The 16,528-nt window shown below is 38.2% G+C and overlaps 1 pseudogene; it reads right to left on the minus strand.

Moving 5' to 3' along the window:
• Positions 1–4,493: 4,493 nt before the first annotated feature.
• LOC103100291 (G1/S-specific cyclin-E2-like) overlaps positions 4,494–16,528 on the minus strand; it is a 60,011-nt pseudogene continuing 47,976 nt past the window's right edge.

Below are 16,528 nucleotides of genomic sequence, written 5' to 3' on the forward strand. Positions count from 1 at the left end.
ACCTTCCTCACTTCTTAACATAAAGGGGATGCCAGTGGAGTATATGGAGTATCTGATCTGGCCATCTGTCTCTCTCCACAAAATAAGCTATTTTTAAAAATTCCTATATTTAACGATCGCTTTATTCTATTTGGTACTTGAAATTCCTTGTTTGTAATATGCCCACCATGTACATTCTGTTGCTTTGTGGTCTTCCTCAATCTCAATTATTGAAAGACTTTGGGATTGTATGGCTCACCACCATGCAATTCATTGGAAGGATATTGTTTAAAAAGATGAACTTTTATAATTCATTAATAAAAACGTCAATAGCAGGCCAAACAAATTCCTCAAGGACTTTGGGGAAGACATCTTTTCAAGCTAACACAAAAACATTATGACAATTTTGGGGGTCCAACCATTCAACCAGTTAGGAATCCACTTGATTACACTATTGTTAAGTCTGCATCTCACCATCTTGTCCACAAGAAGAACATGAGAGACTTTGTCAAAAGCTTTGCTGAAATCTCAGTAAACTTCTATGATTCTGTTTGCTGGCAACCATTATAAAAAAGGGAATGTGATTATTCTGACATAACCCATTGCAAGTGAAACCAGGTTGATTCTCTGTGGTCACAGCTTCCTTTTTCAGTTATGACTAATTATACCTTCTATAATATGCTTTAGAATTTTACTGGGAGTCTAGTTAAATCACTGGCCTAAAGTTTGCAGACTCCATTCTCCTTTCTCTCTCTTTAAAAAATCAGGAGGAGGAGCAGCTGGGTAGCTCAGTGGATTGAGAGTCAGGCCTAGAGATAGGAGGTCCTAGATTCAAATCTGGCCTCAGACACTTCCCAACTGTGTGACCCTGGGCAAGTCACTTGATCCCCATTGCCTACCCCTTACCACCACTCTTCTGCCTTGGAGCCAATACACAGTATTGACTCCAAGATGGAAGGTAAGGGTTTAAAAAAAAAAAACAAAACCAGGAGGGCATTATTCTCTATCTTCTTCCATTCTCCATTATCTTTCTTTTTCTTTTCTTTTTAAGGCAAATAGAGTTAAGTGACTTGGACAAGGTCACACAGCTAGTAAGTGTCTGAGGTCAAATTTGAACCCAAGATCTCCTGTCTCTAGACCTGGCTCTCTATCCAGGGAATCTCCTACCTGCCTCCTTTCTCCCTCCCCCATTATCTTTCAAAGCTAACTGACAATGATTCAACATTCCTATCTTCTAGTACTGCCGGTATCCTGAGAAATAGTTCACTTGGATCAGATGACTTGAACTCATCAAGGGTAATAGGTGCTCTCTTACTTTCCCCTTAATTATATTGGTAAGTTAGGGCCACTCTGTACTGCAATTGGAATAAGAACCCCTTAAGTTCAAGAAGTGTAAAAATAAGGCTACCTGATCAGCTTTTTCTGTTCTTTTGAATTCCTTCATTTGGTTGCAAATGCCTCTCCAAGTGATTGATTGTGTGGTACCATAATCAAGTGTCTATACTAGGGAAAGAAAAGAATACCCATGCATAGGACTTTTATATAGATTTTACTTAAATACTTTTTAAAGGATCTTCTTTATAGTCAACTGGAGACAAAAGGAGCATCTTATTTCACCCTAGCCATCTCCAGCCCTTCAGATCTGCCTCCAGACTCAGGTGTAGCAATTCCCTAAATGGTGGTGGTATGGCCATTTCAAATATAGCTTCCCAGTTTTGGATGGGAATAATGCTACCTGTGACATGTTGGAGATCCTTTTCAGGGATTCCAAGATGGCAATGTAGGAATGAAGGTGTAATCTGCTACTCTGAATTCTTCGTCAATGCTTTGGGATCTCTGAGTACAGAAATTGATTCGGGGGATAAGAGAATGTGAGAGTGGAATGTTGCCTCTATTCATTAATAAGGAGGACATGGAGAGTCTTTTCTAAGATGCCAGGAGCTAACTGAAGATGTTGTTATTGTGAAAAAAGGGGGAGATCTTCATTGATTTCAGGGGTAACAGCAAAAATCAAGGGAGGACAAGAAAAATGAAAGATGTAAGCTAGTTGTGTGCTAAGTGCCAGGAAAATGGCCTTGGATTTTTTTTTCTTTCAAGTGAGGAATCAAAGACCTGTTCTCTCCCCATCACTCTATCCCCTCGATTCAGAAATGCTTCATGTGAAAAATTAACTCAGTTTAGGAATAAAGTTACAATATTTAAAGATCTTTAAAAGACCTTATTTATTAAGAGAACTACATATAAATTGTCTATGCATGTGTATATGTCGTATAGTAGTAGACAATAGTAATTCATGTGCATTCCTTAGAAAAAGGATAAGCATTGCAGTTTAAAAATTCTAAGAAACAAAATCATGTCTTTGTACTTATGATAATGAGTCATAGAAACTACAGCAATCAGACATCACAGAAAGCACTCCAGAAGATAAAGTATTTTGGCTCTGCTGTGATTGGATATCAACTTCCTTTTTAGCCATTTTTGTTCAATTTTTCAACCAAATGCAAAAATAAATTAATATTTGGTCAGTTATTATAGTCTCATCCACCCTGAACAGCTATATATCCCTTTAAGAAAAGTCTTCTTTTCCCAAATCTTGCTAACACCACTTCTTTTGTTATCATTAGGTCTTCACCAGCCTCAGCTCATTCTGATACTATTCTCAAAGGACTTCTGTAGTTATCCTCACTTGGGGGAAGAAAAGGGAATAAGCATTTTTATAGCACCTACAATGTGCTTGGCACTATGCTAAATGCTTTTAAAAATAGTCATTTGTCCTCATAGCAACTCTGTGAAGTAAGTACCATTTTTTATCCTCATTTTACAATCGAGGAAACTGAGTCAGACAGAGGTGAAGTGACTTCCCTAAGATCATACACTGAAGAAGTGTCCAAGGCTGCATTTTAGAGGCAGGTTTACCTAACTCCAAGCCCAGCACTCTATCTACTGTTGCAACTAGCTGCCTCAGGTAATTGCTTGGCTTCTATTTTCTGTACATAAGTTTTAACAAAGTTAGTGAGTTTCCTGTGCATCCACATCAGTCTCTTTGGACAACTTATTTTCCTTCTCAGAATAATTTCTGTCTGGATTTTCCGTTTCATTCTTAAGATCCCCCCTAGGCCAACTTTTTCCATAGAATTGTAATCAGTGGAATTCTTTCCAAAGTTCTCTCTAAATGCTCTGAAATCCTATTTCCTCAAACTGAGAATATCAGATTATTCATAACTTCCATTCCTTACTGATCACAAATTAGAGAATGGAACAGAATTTCTCCTAAAATTTTTATATTTTCCACTTTAGTAAATAGTTCCCATTTTCTTTTGTCAGTGAGAATCCATTCCTGAATAGAAATGCCCACCATTAGTTTGTTCCCTTACTTTTTTTTTAAGGGTCCTGAGTTTTTATTTTTATTTTTTTATTATTTTTTTTTATTTTTATTTGGTCATCTCCAAATATTATTCATTGGAAACAAAGATCATTTTCTTTTCTTCCCCCCCCCCCCACCTCTCCCATAGCCCACACGCGATTCCACTGGGTATCACATGTGTTCTTGATTCAAACCCATTTCCCTGTTGTTGGTATTTGCATTAGAGTGTTCATTTAGAGTCTCTCCTCAGTCATATCCCCTCCACCCCTGTAGTCAAGTGTTCCCTTACTTAAAAAAGGAAAAAAAGCTAAACCTTTACTTTCCATCTCAGCACAATACTGTGTATTGGTTCTAAGGCAGAAGAGTGGTAAAGGCTAGGCAATGGGGGTCAAGTGACTTGCCCAGGGTCACACAGCTGGGAAGTGTCTGAGGCCAAATTTGAACCCAGGACCTCCCATCTCTAGCCCTGGCTTTCTATTCATTGCTGAGCCATCTGGTTCCCCTATTCTTCTCCATTTTTAAAGATGAAATTATTACTGAGGTAAATCTGCTTTTGACAAAGCAAAGGAGAGGGAGAGGGAGAGGGAGAGGGTGAGGGTCAGAGAGATAGGGAAAGAGCTCCAGCAGATGTCCAGGCAATTAATGTCCCCCAACACTACTAGAAATAGGAACAATGTAAAGTTGCCAAGGCAAAATTTAAACAATATAAATAAAAATTTCTCAACCCTCAGAGCTACTTTTTTCAAAAAGTATGATTAACTTTATTTTTTTAAACAAAGTTTAAAATAAACAGTATTAAAATATTACATTTATACAATATATGTACAAATAAGTGGTGCTGTTCTCTGCAAGCAATGTACTGGACCGTTTTAGAGAAAATAAACTAACTTAGTGCAGTTTCTTCAAAAGAAGAAAAGATTTCACAGGTCAAGCAGCAGATATAATATAGTGTAATTTTTTCCTGATGAAGTCCAGTTGCTTAGCTGCTGAGCTAAGATATTTACATAGGAGCTTTCTTTTTACACCAAGTTCTTGAGTGCTCCTGCTTTGAGTTCTTACATTATTTTTCCAGTAAGTTTTCTAGAAGCCAAAATGTGTATACATCTTTATTCTGCTCTAGTCTTTTCTATGTTAAATCATCTCATAGTGTCCTTTTTTCATAATGTACTTTTTGAAGTACATTATGAAAATTTTCTGAACAGAAATGACTTTAGTCTCTGCAGTTTTTAAAAAGTACATTAAAGGGAATATTTCTTTGATATAAAGTTATTTTTCATATAAAACTTTTCCCTACTAAAATCATTGTGATAATATACAAAGGTTTTATATTAAAACAACCTGTGTATTAAACAAAGCTCTGATTAAGATGTGCACTGCTATTTGCTGAATCTGGAGTTTAGAAAAGCCAACCTTTTCCTTGGTTTCTCTTCTTTGTTCTTACGCAAAGATTATGCTCATCTTTCTGAAATTCACAGAAGTTCATGTATTTTGGAGCAGAACGCTATGGCAGCTGTAATGAAAATGTCATCATCTTATTCTATAACTTAAACCTCTGTTAAAGAGTCAAGAATTTTTTCAAGAATTAACTGAATAGAACCAATCAAATGAGTTCTTGAACATCCAGAGTACAATTTAAAGAGGCCCTCATCTGGTCCAAAACATCTCAAACAGTAGCATTCCTAATTTGTCAGAATGAACTTTGTTGCACGAGTCCCCCAAATGGAGCTAAGGTAAAGATTAGACCGACTACACAGTTCCTGGATCTGTGCTCACCCTAGGAATGAAATACGAATTTTTGTACACGAGTTCAGCTGTTGTTTTTGACAGCTAAGATCTGAACGATGGCTATCCAATTCTGAATGGGTACAGGCATTTAACTTCTTCAGGGCAGTGTAAGTTCTGAATCGGTTAGGACTATTACTAAAGTTGTTTTAGCTTTTTTAGTACTCCAAAAGGAATGGAACATTCTACTGCCAAGTTAGAACAAATCCACTCAGCAAGCTCTCAGTTCAACTTTGCCGTTAGTCTTTTCCTGGGGATTTTTCTGTGTTCTTCGGCGGTGTCATGATGCCTCCATTGCACACTGGTGACAACTGTCCCACCTTTGTGAAAGCTGACACATCATTGACTTCCTCCAGCATAGCCAAATAATCTGTGTGTGTCTGGATATTATGTCTATCTTCTACAGAAATCTTCTTAAACATCTTCTACCAGAAGTCCACCCTTCACTGCTCTGGAAAAAGGTACCATGAAACGTTGTCCCAGTCTAAACCTGACGCCTTCTTAACCACCTCACTGGAGGTGAAATGGCACAAAGCAGCCGCTGCCAATATGCTATCCTGGAATTCTAATGAGTTACTAGAGAGAATGCACAGTCCAGGAGCTGGGCTATTTGAACAAACTTTTCCTGAGAAGACTGAGGATGTAGGAGTACTTTAGGAACAACTTTTAGAGCATCAACTTGGAGAAAGACATTCAACCAGGCAATAACTGTGACTAGATTTTAAATATAAGGAGTTCCATCCCTAGGATATCATCTTCACTGCAAGCACCATCAGTAACAAAGCAATTCTTGTAATGTAGGAGCACAGCAATGAATAACGAGGTAATACCAATAAGCTGAAACATATTTTTGTTTATATCCTTTTGTGTCGACAAAATCTATCCAAAAAATCTTGAGCAAGATAAAATGTTTCCCTGTGAGGTATGTACACTACACATACCTCTAAAAGACTGTTTAGAAGTACTGATCTCATCTGTGGTTCTAAGTCAGAATGTAGCATTTCAAAATGTTTATCATGAACATATTTGGTCTCCTTTTTTAATATATTAAAGCAGATATCCTTAGAACATCCCAACTTAGTCAGGCAGAGTTGAAGGATTTATGAAAAGGTTTTTAAATCTGTAGTTAGTAGCCCTGGAGAAGTCACTGGTGACAGTTTCTTTGTGTGGGGTTTCAATAATAATGCAAGGAGTGATACCCCCAGATCACACAGGTGGCCACAATTCCTAACTTCATATTGCTGTCTCTTGACTCCAGTCTCCTCTTTTCTTTTCTTTACATCCTGGTCATTTTCCTTTTTTTGGCTTGAAGGAATTAAGTTTCCTGAGGAGAATCTGTTTGACTAGTTTGGGGCTGCTGCTTAGCTTGCAAATGGCTACTTCGTCTTGATATTTTTTCTTTGGATTCTTCAAAAGTTCTGCTCCACCATCAGCCCCATGCAGATCTGCTCTCCCCCTCAGAGCTATTTAAAAGTGAGATAGTCTGCGTCGGTAAATGATATATTCCTCCTCCCTCACCTTGAATTCTTTAGGTCTTTTGTTTCTTTAGCAGAAAGACTAGTTGACCATTTATCAGAATGTTTTAGAGATATTAGGAGTTCTCAAATTAAAAAAAGAGTCCGTGTTTAGCAACCACATAGAAAACTCCAAAATGCTAATGGTAAGAGAAATGTAAATTAAAACAGCTTTGAGGTTTTATCTCATACCCATCAGTTTGGCAAAGATGATAAAAAAAGGAAAATGACAGTTGTTGGAGGGGATGTGGGAGGACAGGCACACTAATGTGCTGTTGGTTGAGCTGTGAATTGGTCCAGCCATTCTGGAAAGCAAGTCAGAACTACCAAAAAAGTCACTACATTGACATAACCTTTTGAAACTGTGATAGAAAAGTCTATGTGCCCAAGAAATCAAAGAAAATAGAAAAAGGGCTTATGTGTACAAAACTATTCATAGCAATTATTTTTGTTGAAGAACTAGAAACTAAGCCAGTGCCCATTGTCAACATGGAATCTAGGAACCCCAAACTTATGACCTAGTGGGATCTGGAAACCCCAGGTTTTGACCTTGTCACATGGAAGTTCCTCCCTGAGGGAAAGTCTTTTAGAACTTTAAGATGATTAGTGACTCTTCTAGTCCCCCAAAGCCTCTGGCAGTATATCACACCCTCCTTCTGAGGATCCAACTGAGGAACTTCAGCTGACACACTATCTACAGGGCCAAATCTTAGTCTATTGTTAGTCTAAGAAACAGTGAAGTAGGACTTTCCCTCAGGGAGGAACTTTCGTGTGACAAGGTCAAAACCTGGGGTTTCCAGATCCCACTAGGCCACAAGTTTGGGGTTCCTAGATTCCATGTTGACACCATCATTCAAGGAATGGTGAAACAAGTTATGGTAATATATATTTATACTGTAAGAAATGATAGAAATCATAGAAATCTGGTAAAACTTATGTAGATTGATTCAGAATGAAGGTAATAGTAAAAAAAAAATTATTTAAACTCCTACTATAACTTGGGGTAAATGACCTCAGCAAGACAGTCTATGATAAGCCCAAAGATCCCAGCTTTTGGGACCAAAACCCACTATTTGATAAAAAATGCTGAGAAAATTAGAAGACAGTATTGGAGAGATTAGGTTTGGATCAACATCTCACACCCTACACCAAGGTAAACTCAGAATGGGTGAATGACCTGAATATAAAGAAGGAAACTATAAGCAAATTAGGTGATCATAGAATAGTATACATGTCAGATCTTTGGGAAAGGAAAGACTTTAAAACCAAGCAAGAGCTAGGAAAAAATCACAAAGCGTAAAATCAATAATCTTGATTACATCAAATTAAAAAGTTTTTGTACAAACAAAACTAATGCATCCAAAATTAGAAGGGAAGCAACAAATTGGGAAACAATCTTTATAACAAAAATCTCTGACAAAGATCTAATTATTCAAATTTATAAAGAGATGAATCCTGGGACAAAAATCCACTATTTCATAAAAACTGCTAGGAAAATTGGAAGACAGTGTGGGAAAGATTAGGTTTAGATCAACACCTCACACCCTACACCAAGATAAATTCAAAATGGGTGAATGACTTGAACATTAAGAAGGAAACTATAAAAAAATTAGGCAAACACAGAATAGTATACATGTCAGACCTTTAGGAAGGGAAAGATTTTAAAACCAAGCAAGACTTAGAAAGAATCACAAAATATAAAATAAATAATTTGGACTACATCAAATTAAAAGTTTTTGTACAAATAAAACGAAAGTAACCAAAATCAGAAGGAAAGCAACAAATTGGGAAACAGTCCTCATAAAAACCTCAGACAAAGGTTTAATTACTCAAATTTATAAAGAGCTAAACCAATTGTACAAAAAACCAAGCCATTCTCCAATTGATAAATGGGCAAGGGACATGAACAGGCAGTTCTCAGATAAAGAAATCAAAACTATTAATAGGCACATGAGAAAGTGTTCTCAATCTCTGATAATCAGAGAGATGCAAATCAAAACAACACTGAGGTATCACCTCACACCTAGCAGATTGGCTAACATGACAGCAAAGGAAAGTAATGAATGCTGGAGGGGATGCGGCAAAGTAGGGACACTAATCCACTGCTGGTGGGGTTGTGAATTAATCCAACCATTCTGGAGGGCAATTTGGAACTATGCCCAAAGGGCAATAAAAGACTGTCTGCCCTTTGATCCAGCCATAGCACTGCTGGGTTTGTACCCCAAAGAGATAATAAGGAAAAAGACTTGTACAAGAATATTCATAGCTGTGCTCTTTGTGGTGGCCAAAAATTGGAAAATGAGGGGATGCCCTTCAATTGGGGAATGGCTGAACAAATTGTGGTATATGTTGGTGATGGAATATAGTAGTAATCTCTCAGTAACCGAGGATGACAATTGTCTTTGTGCGCTTTCATCTGGGATGTAGATGAGTGTGCACAAAGATACTTGTGCGTGAAGGAGATTTAAGTGGAAAAGCCAATGCATAGAGACAGTCCCACTCTCTCGGCGTTGGAAGCCTGGGTCCAGTGGCATGAAAAGTCGTTACACCTGGAGACTTCCTCAGCTGCATTGGGTGGCCGTGTTGTCTTTTGTGCTCCAACATGCCCTAAGCACTCCACAGTGCTTTGCTGCGTAGCCATCTCAGCCGTTGAACCTTCTTATTGGTTTCTTCCGCCTGTTCCGCCGAAGCAGTCTTCACATGCTGGGTGAGCAAAGCCCTGGTTCACCAGGGGTTGACGACCCGATGGCTACCCTCACAAGGTTTAGCTGGCCTGTCGAAGCCATTGCCCGGGGTGTGGCCACTGCTGCATGCTAGCAGCTACTGGGAGCCACAAGTGAGAGCTGGGTGTCAGGTGGGGGTCAGAGGTTGGAGAGCTGCCCTAGAAGGGCACGACAAGCCCTCCATACCAGAGATACTACCCCTCCCTGAACACCCCATACACCCCAGTGATGGAATACTATTGTGCTCAAAGGAATAATGAACTGGAGGGATTCCATGGGAACTGGCACAACCTCCAGGAAGTGATGCAGAGTGAGGGGAGAAGAACCAGGAGAACATTGTACACAGAGACTGACACACTGTGGTATAATCGAATGTAATGGACTTCTCTATTAATAGCAATGCAATGACCCCGAACAACCTGGAGGAATCTACGAGAAAAACCACTATTCACATTCAGGGAAAAACTGTGGGAGTAGAAATACAGAAGAAAAACAACTGCTTGAATAAATGGGTCGAGGAGAAATGGCTGGGGATGTAGACTATAAATGAATATCCTAATGCAAACACGAACAACATGGAAATAGGTTCTGATCAAGGACACACATAATACCCAATGAAATTGTGCGTTGGTTGTGGGAAGAGTGGGTGGAAGGGAGGGAGGGGAATAATATGATTATTGTTAACCAAGGTATAATGTTTTAAATTGCCTAAATTAATTAATTAAAAACAAAAACAAAACTCCTACTATATACTAGACATTGTGCTAAGCACTGGGAATATAGATAAAGGCAAAAGATTGTCCCTGCTGCTCTCAAATATAGGATAAATTGGAGATAATCTACAGATGGAAAGCACAAACAGGGAGGAAAGCTCTAATGGAGTTTGGGAAAGGCTTCTTGTAGAAGATAGGATTTTGGCTGGCACTTAAAAGAAGTCTAAAAGGCCAAGAGGCAGAAATGAGGAGAATGACCAATGAAAATATATTGAATCTGGAGGAGTAAGGAAGTTAGTGTTAAGGGATCACAAAGTATGTGGGAGGCTGTAAAATATAAGGAGAACAGAAATGTAGGAGGAGATCTAGTCATAAAGAGCTTTGAAGGCCTAGCAAATACAGAAGAACCAGAATAACTATTTATACCATGAATATAACTTTTTAAAGAAAAATAAGTTTGAAAGACTTAAAAACTCAAATCAATACACTGACCACTCAGAACTCCAGAGGATTAACAATCATATTACCCACATCCTAAGAGAGACATGATGGATACAAGAAGCAAAATGGGACGCACATTTTTAAAATTAGCCAATGTTTGCATTTTTTTCTTTACTATTCTTATTTATTATAAGAGAAGTAAGGCTCATATTTTATCTTGTTTGTTTGGTGGAGGATGAAAACCGAGGAAGGAGGGAAGAGGTAGGGATAGCAATGTCACCCAAAAGAAAGAAAAGGAAATAGAGTAAGACTTCATTTTATGTGACCAAGATGTTCCAAGACCCTTCAATTAAGTTGAAAAATCACACATAATGGGGAACTCCATTATTTAATAAGAATTTCTAATACAAACATGCCTTGGCACTTTACAACTTTTCTTAGGCTTATCAGAGCTTCCAGCATTTCTAGTCTTATACTTTAAGGCCTTTATTCATAACTAAGTAATGTTAATAAAACAAAGAGAAGCAATGATCTGATGTGGACGTGACTTACTAGGGCTAACCCTGGATAAAGATTGTTATGAAAGCTAATGTTTGCTGCAAAATGATGTAATGACTCATATGAACACTTCTCAGAGTAAGAATGAACATAATTGGGCTCCTTGGGAAAATAGCAAGGATTTAGTGTGTAACTGAATTTTTTAATTTTATGTATTTTTCTTAATTTGACCAAAACTAATTTTGGTCTTACAATTTACAATCCTCTCTTTCTGTCCTTAATTATTTATGGAAATGTTTAAGTTTATTGGTATTCATCAAGTTCAGAATAACAAAATAAAGGCTGGAAAAATGTTGCAGGTGAGAACTTTTCAGGTATTGCTCGGACATGATGACTACCAAAGTCCTTCCAACTTGGAAATTTTGTGTGATTTTTTTACTCTTGAACATAGTTCAACAAAACAATATAGAATGTGCCCATAAAGTAGAGACACTTATTCTTTTGCGGAGAGAGTATAAAATAGAGTTTCTGCCCTCAGGGAGAGACTCCTAAACCAGGAGATGTCTAAGGTCTCTTTCAATTCTAAATCTGATAATATGAAAGACACAGTAGCTGAGATAAAGCATGTGAAACAACAGAGAACAATACATGCTATATGTAAAATAAGTAGAAATTTTATGAGGAAGAGAATAAGCACTTATTAAGTAACTATAATTTGCCAGGCACTGTGCTAATCACTTTACAAATATTATTTCATCTGATCCTCAAAACAACCCTCGGAGAAGGGTAGGTAGTATTATAATTCTCATTTTGCATTTTAAAAAACTGAGGCAAAGGGTATGACTTGTCCAAGGTCACAGACCCATGAAGGGACCCAGGCTGGATTTGAACTCAGGTCTTTTGTCTCTAGGATCAATACTCTATCAGCTATGCCACCTAACTGCTTGATGGTCACAGAGTTATAGATATGGTCCATTAAGAGTTCAGGGAGACAGGGGTAATTAGAACAGTGTGACTAATGTACAGCTAGACCCCAATTAGTGTGAATAGTGGATCCACTGAGCCACCTAGCCACTCCCTACTTTTTTTTTTTTAAGCAGCTTCACACTCAGCATTCTCTCAGCCAATGAGGCATAACATCTCCCTCTGTATCTGCAGGCATCACAGGGTTGTCCTTCCATAAAACCACTCCAGGGCTAGAGTAAAGAACAAAGGAGAGGGCATCTGGGTGGTCCTAGGTTCAAATATGGCCTCAATATACTTCCTAGCTTTGTGACCCTGGGCAAGTCACTTAACCTCCATTGCTTAGCCCTTACCACACTTCTGCCTTAGAACCAATACACAGCATTGAGTCTAAGATGGAAGGTTAGGGGTTAAAAAAAAAAGAGTAAAGGAATGGGATAAAAGTAAAGAGTCCAGATGGGTCTAAAGAGTTTTTAAAACCTGACATAATCAGATTAAGCATCCTGTGTAATGTTCAGTCTATTTATAACATGGGAAATAAAAATATATCCTTTTCCAGTTTAGGAGAATCAGAAGAACTCCTAAGAGCATGAGAGAAGGAACTGTGTGCCACATTATGAAGAAAGATAGTGTTACCACTTATCAGATATCATCACAACTGGGTTTCATTTCTCATGAGTGACTGATAACTGTGTCTGATCAAATGTGTCAGATTCCTACTTCACACTAAACTAAATTGCCCTTTCTAGAAAACTGCCCTGAATCTTGTCTTCTAGCAGCAGTAGGGTCTCATTATTCTGTGGTCCCATCAGTCATTGGTCTGGTGTTCCTTTGTGGCCCACAAAAGACCCATACTGCCACGCCTTACTAAAGAGCTGGAGGCTTTAGGAGTTCGCCTGATGGTGAATCGGAGCTGTTTCTCCTGGCTGAGGGTGGTGGGGAAAGGAACATGGGAAATGGAGACACTGATCTTGGGGATTCAGGAGCATCGGCAGATGTCAGGTTTTTGGTGCCAGCCCACCGGGAGGGTAGATTAAATCTGGGCATTGGATTTCAGTGTCTTGGAGCAGGCATATCAATGACAAGAATGTATAGTGGAGAAGGAATTCTGAATTACCTGAGGAATGCCTGTTTACCTGCCACAGACCGATGGCTTATGATCTATCCAGTTCGTTTATAGGTAGAGATTTTTATGAAAGATTATTTGGTAAAAGTAACTCGAGTCCACATTCCTTGGAAGAATTTCCATAGTTCCTCAGGTATCCTTTATCTCAAAATTAGTGACTAATTTTCAGAAATTCGACAGGGATTTTACTCATTGCTGTCCCATTTCTTATAGCAATTACTTCGCACAGATGTTAACTATAATCTAAAGAAAATTGAACTAAAATGAAAAGAGCAGAAGACCATAATTTAGCGAACCCATAAGAACCTCTTGAGAAGCTTGGGGAAACTCACACATCTATAAAGAATGACAGCAGCACATAGAAGGGAAATTTAAGAAGTTGCTACCACTATCTGTTGCATTAAAATATTAAATTAATTATTTTCAGTAAGACCTCCTGCTTTGTTCCAATGTTCAAGGAAATTCAAGGATGGCCTTTTGTTAGAACTAAGTCACTCCTCTTCCCAGCACTCCCACCTCATGTTTATCAATGAATGTTCTCTAAATTCCCATGGGAAAAATTTGGAAATGCTGATTTTCAGTGTATGAAGTCTATTGTTGGAAGCATTTATGTTGAAATAGCCTAGGCAGGAAAGAATGAAAAACTTAAAGTGGGATGGAAATTGGAAATATGGGAATGGAAAGAAATCAATCAATAAGCTTTAATTAAGACCCTACCAGTTGCATGATGATGATGATGATGATAAGAAGGAAACAAAGACATCAAGGAACCCTGGCCCTTAAGTAGTTTTTTATTTTGTTGGGGAAGGCAATGTATGCACACAATATAATCACACACACACACATATATATATAAATACATGTGTGTATATATAGACATATATATTTATATATATGTAAGATGGCCTGGGTTCCAAACTGGCCTCAAATACTTCCTATCTATATGATCCTGGAGAAGTCACTAACCCTCAATTGCCATTTGTTACTCTTTTGTCTTAGAAATGATACTAAGACAGAAGGTAAGGGTCTAAAAATAAATACATAAATGATATATAAAATAAGTATCATATAAGTGAATATATTATCTTGTATTTAAAATGTGTATAACAAGTATATAAAACAAATACAATTATCTTGTATTCATTAGATGGATAGACAGACAGACAGATAGATAGATAGATAGATAGATAGATAGATAGATAGATAGATAGAATTAATACAAGGTAGTGTAATTTTGGAGGGTTGGATCAAAAAAGACTTTATGGAGAAGGTGAGCACTGAATATATCCATGGGAATTGACAACTAGTTAGACAGAGAATGAAGAAGAGGAAGGATTCTTTTTTCTCCTAATATGTTTTGATGTAATCTAGCATCCTCTTCTCCTTTTCTTCTACTGAATGGTTGCTGAAACCTGTCCCCCAACCAACTTCCACCTCTACCATAAATGATTATCTATCTCTACTTACTACTACTAAGTAAGATCTACTGTAAGTCCCTTAGGTCCATTAACCTCCCCTCATCTCTTCCCATTAGTAATGTCTGCTCCTGTGGGATAGTTGCATCCTAAGGACTGCTGGGTCTCATAGCCAACTGCCTAAAACTCTCCTGGCCTTTCCACAGTCCCAGAAGCTGAGCTTTTGTGCTTGGATTTCTTCTTTGATTAGCACATGAACTTCATAAGACCAAGGTTTGTTTGGGTTTTCTGTTTACATCTTCAGCACTTAGCACAGTGTTGGACCCGTAGTAACTACTTAATAAATGCCCTTCCATTCATTCAGTCCTAAGAGTGTTGACAAATTGGTATTTCTGTATGCACAGCATTGCAGTTCCCCAAATTGGTTTTGCAAATCAACAAGGAGCTCTGGTTCTAGTCCTAAAAATCAATCAATCTAGGCCTAAGTGAAATTGGGTTGCAGCCAAATAAGAATTTTAATGAAGATGGAAAGTCCTCGGTGTGATTTTTTTTTTGGCTGTGATATTGGTGAATGTGGGAAGAATTGGATAAAATTTGTGGGCTGCTAAACTATCCTGAAAATAGCCGCTAGCCTGTTTGTCTCAGGCTGCTTTCATTTACTTTGTGTCTTTGGGACCTCTCAATGGGGAATTTGAGTTGATGAGGTGATTTATTTATCTATTTTGCTTGGACTGATAAATTCTTTCTACTTAGTCACAATCTGTTAGGTTGAAATTTTTCTGAGTCTATCCCTGGGCTATTGAAATACATATGGCTACATAGTTTGGCCAGCTCAAAAAATATTCGTTATACTTCCTTGCCTTAACTAAAATTCTCCCTCAAGAATCTTACGAGTCGTGAAGTGCTTAATTTTTTCCCCTCAGGGGTTGTTGGTAGAGTTGGCATATCTCTATGCTATTCCCTGCCATTATCATCCAACAGTTTCTCCTCTTTTGAAGGTCATTCTGACTGTATTACTTACTTCTTCTCTTTCTTGTTGGTATCATCTGCTGGCTGCCTTTTTTCCATGACTTTGACAGCTGGTTAGTCTTCTCCATCTCTTTCCATGTCCCTGTGCGAACCCTTCAGGAACCACTTTGGCCACCCTCTAGAACTACCATGATTCATATGGGCTAGGGCCTTATACTCTTCTAGTCCCCTGGCATTTATTTTTATTCTGTATCAGTCCTTTATCTAAAATCAAAGCTTTGCAAGTATCACTGAGTGTGGAAAGGACTGGAGAACGCAGAAGTGGGAAGTATACACCATTTGGGGTATCAATGACTAAAGCTTTGGGGAGACAGGTCAAATCCAACAAATGGCTTGAAAATACTTACCTATATATTGCTTCCTGATCTAGTATTGAATCTCAAAGTCTCTCCCCTTCCCCTCCCAACTAACTCAAACTCTTATTCACATACCAATATGCTCAAAATTTCTTTAAGTATTTTTTGAAGAGGACCAATGACCCATGAGAGTGATGTCTTGACTTGCACTTAAATTGATTTAAGTGAGACAGTTGCATAAAGTTGTCAGCCTCATTCTCTCTTCAAGAATTATCCAAGTCCAATGGCAAGGCAAAAGTCAGGATGACTGACTGGTGATGACCTGGGATACAGTGGAGGACTTTGGCATCAACAACGTCTTCCCAAGTCATGCTCTGCCATTGGAAAAAATTGTTGTCATCAGCCCATTCTGCTAGGGAAAGGCTTTACATGCTTGGTATAGACGTTCCCCGAGTCACCACCACCCGAGTCATTGATGGCTTTGAGGTCTTTCAGTTACCCTTACCCTGGTTTAGCCAGTCTGCTAAGGTGGTTTTACTGGAGTGTGGCTGCTGCATAAGCTATACATGCAAACAATTATTTACAGAAATAAAGACAGATCTCAAAAACTGGGAAAATACTGGTTGCTTGTGAGCAGGACCATTAATAAAAATGACAATACTACGTGAATAATTTATTTCTTCAA

This window comes from Monodelphis domestica, chromosome 8, assembly GCF_027887165.1.
Source record: "Monodelphis domestica isolate mMonDom1 chromosome 8, mMonDom1.pri, whole genome shotgun sequence".
In the NCBI taxonomy this organism is placed as follows: Eukaryota; Metazoa; Chordata; class Mammalia; order Didelphimorphia; family Didelphidae; genus Monodelphis; species Monodelphis domestica.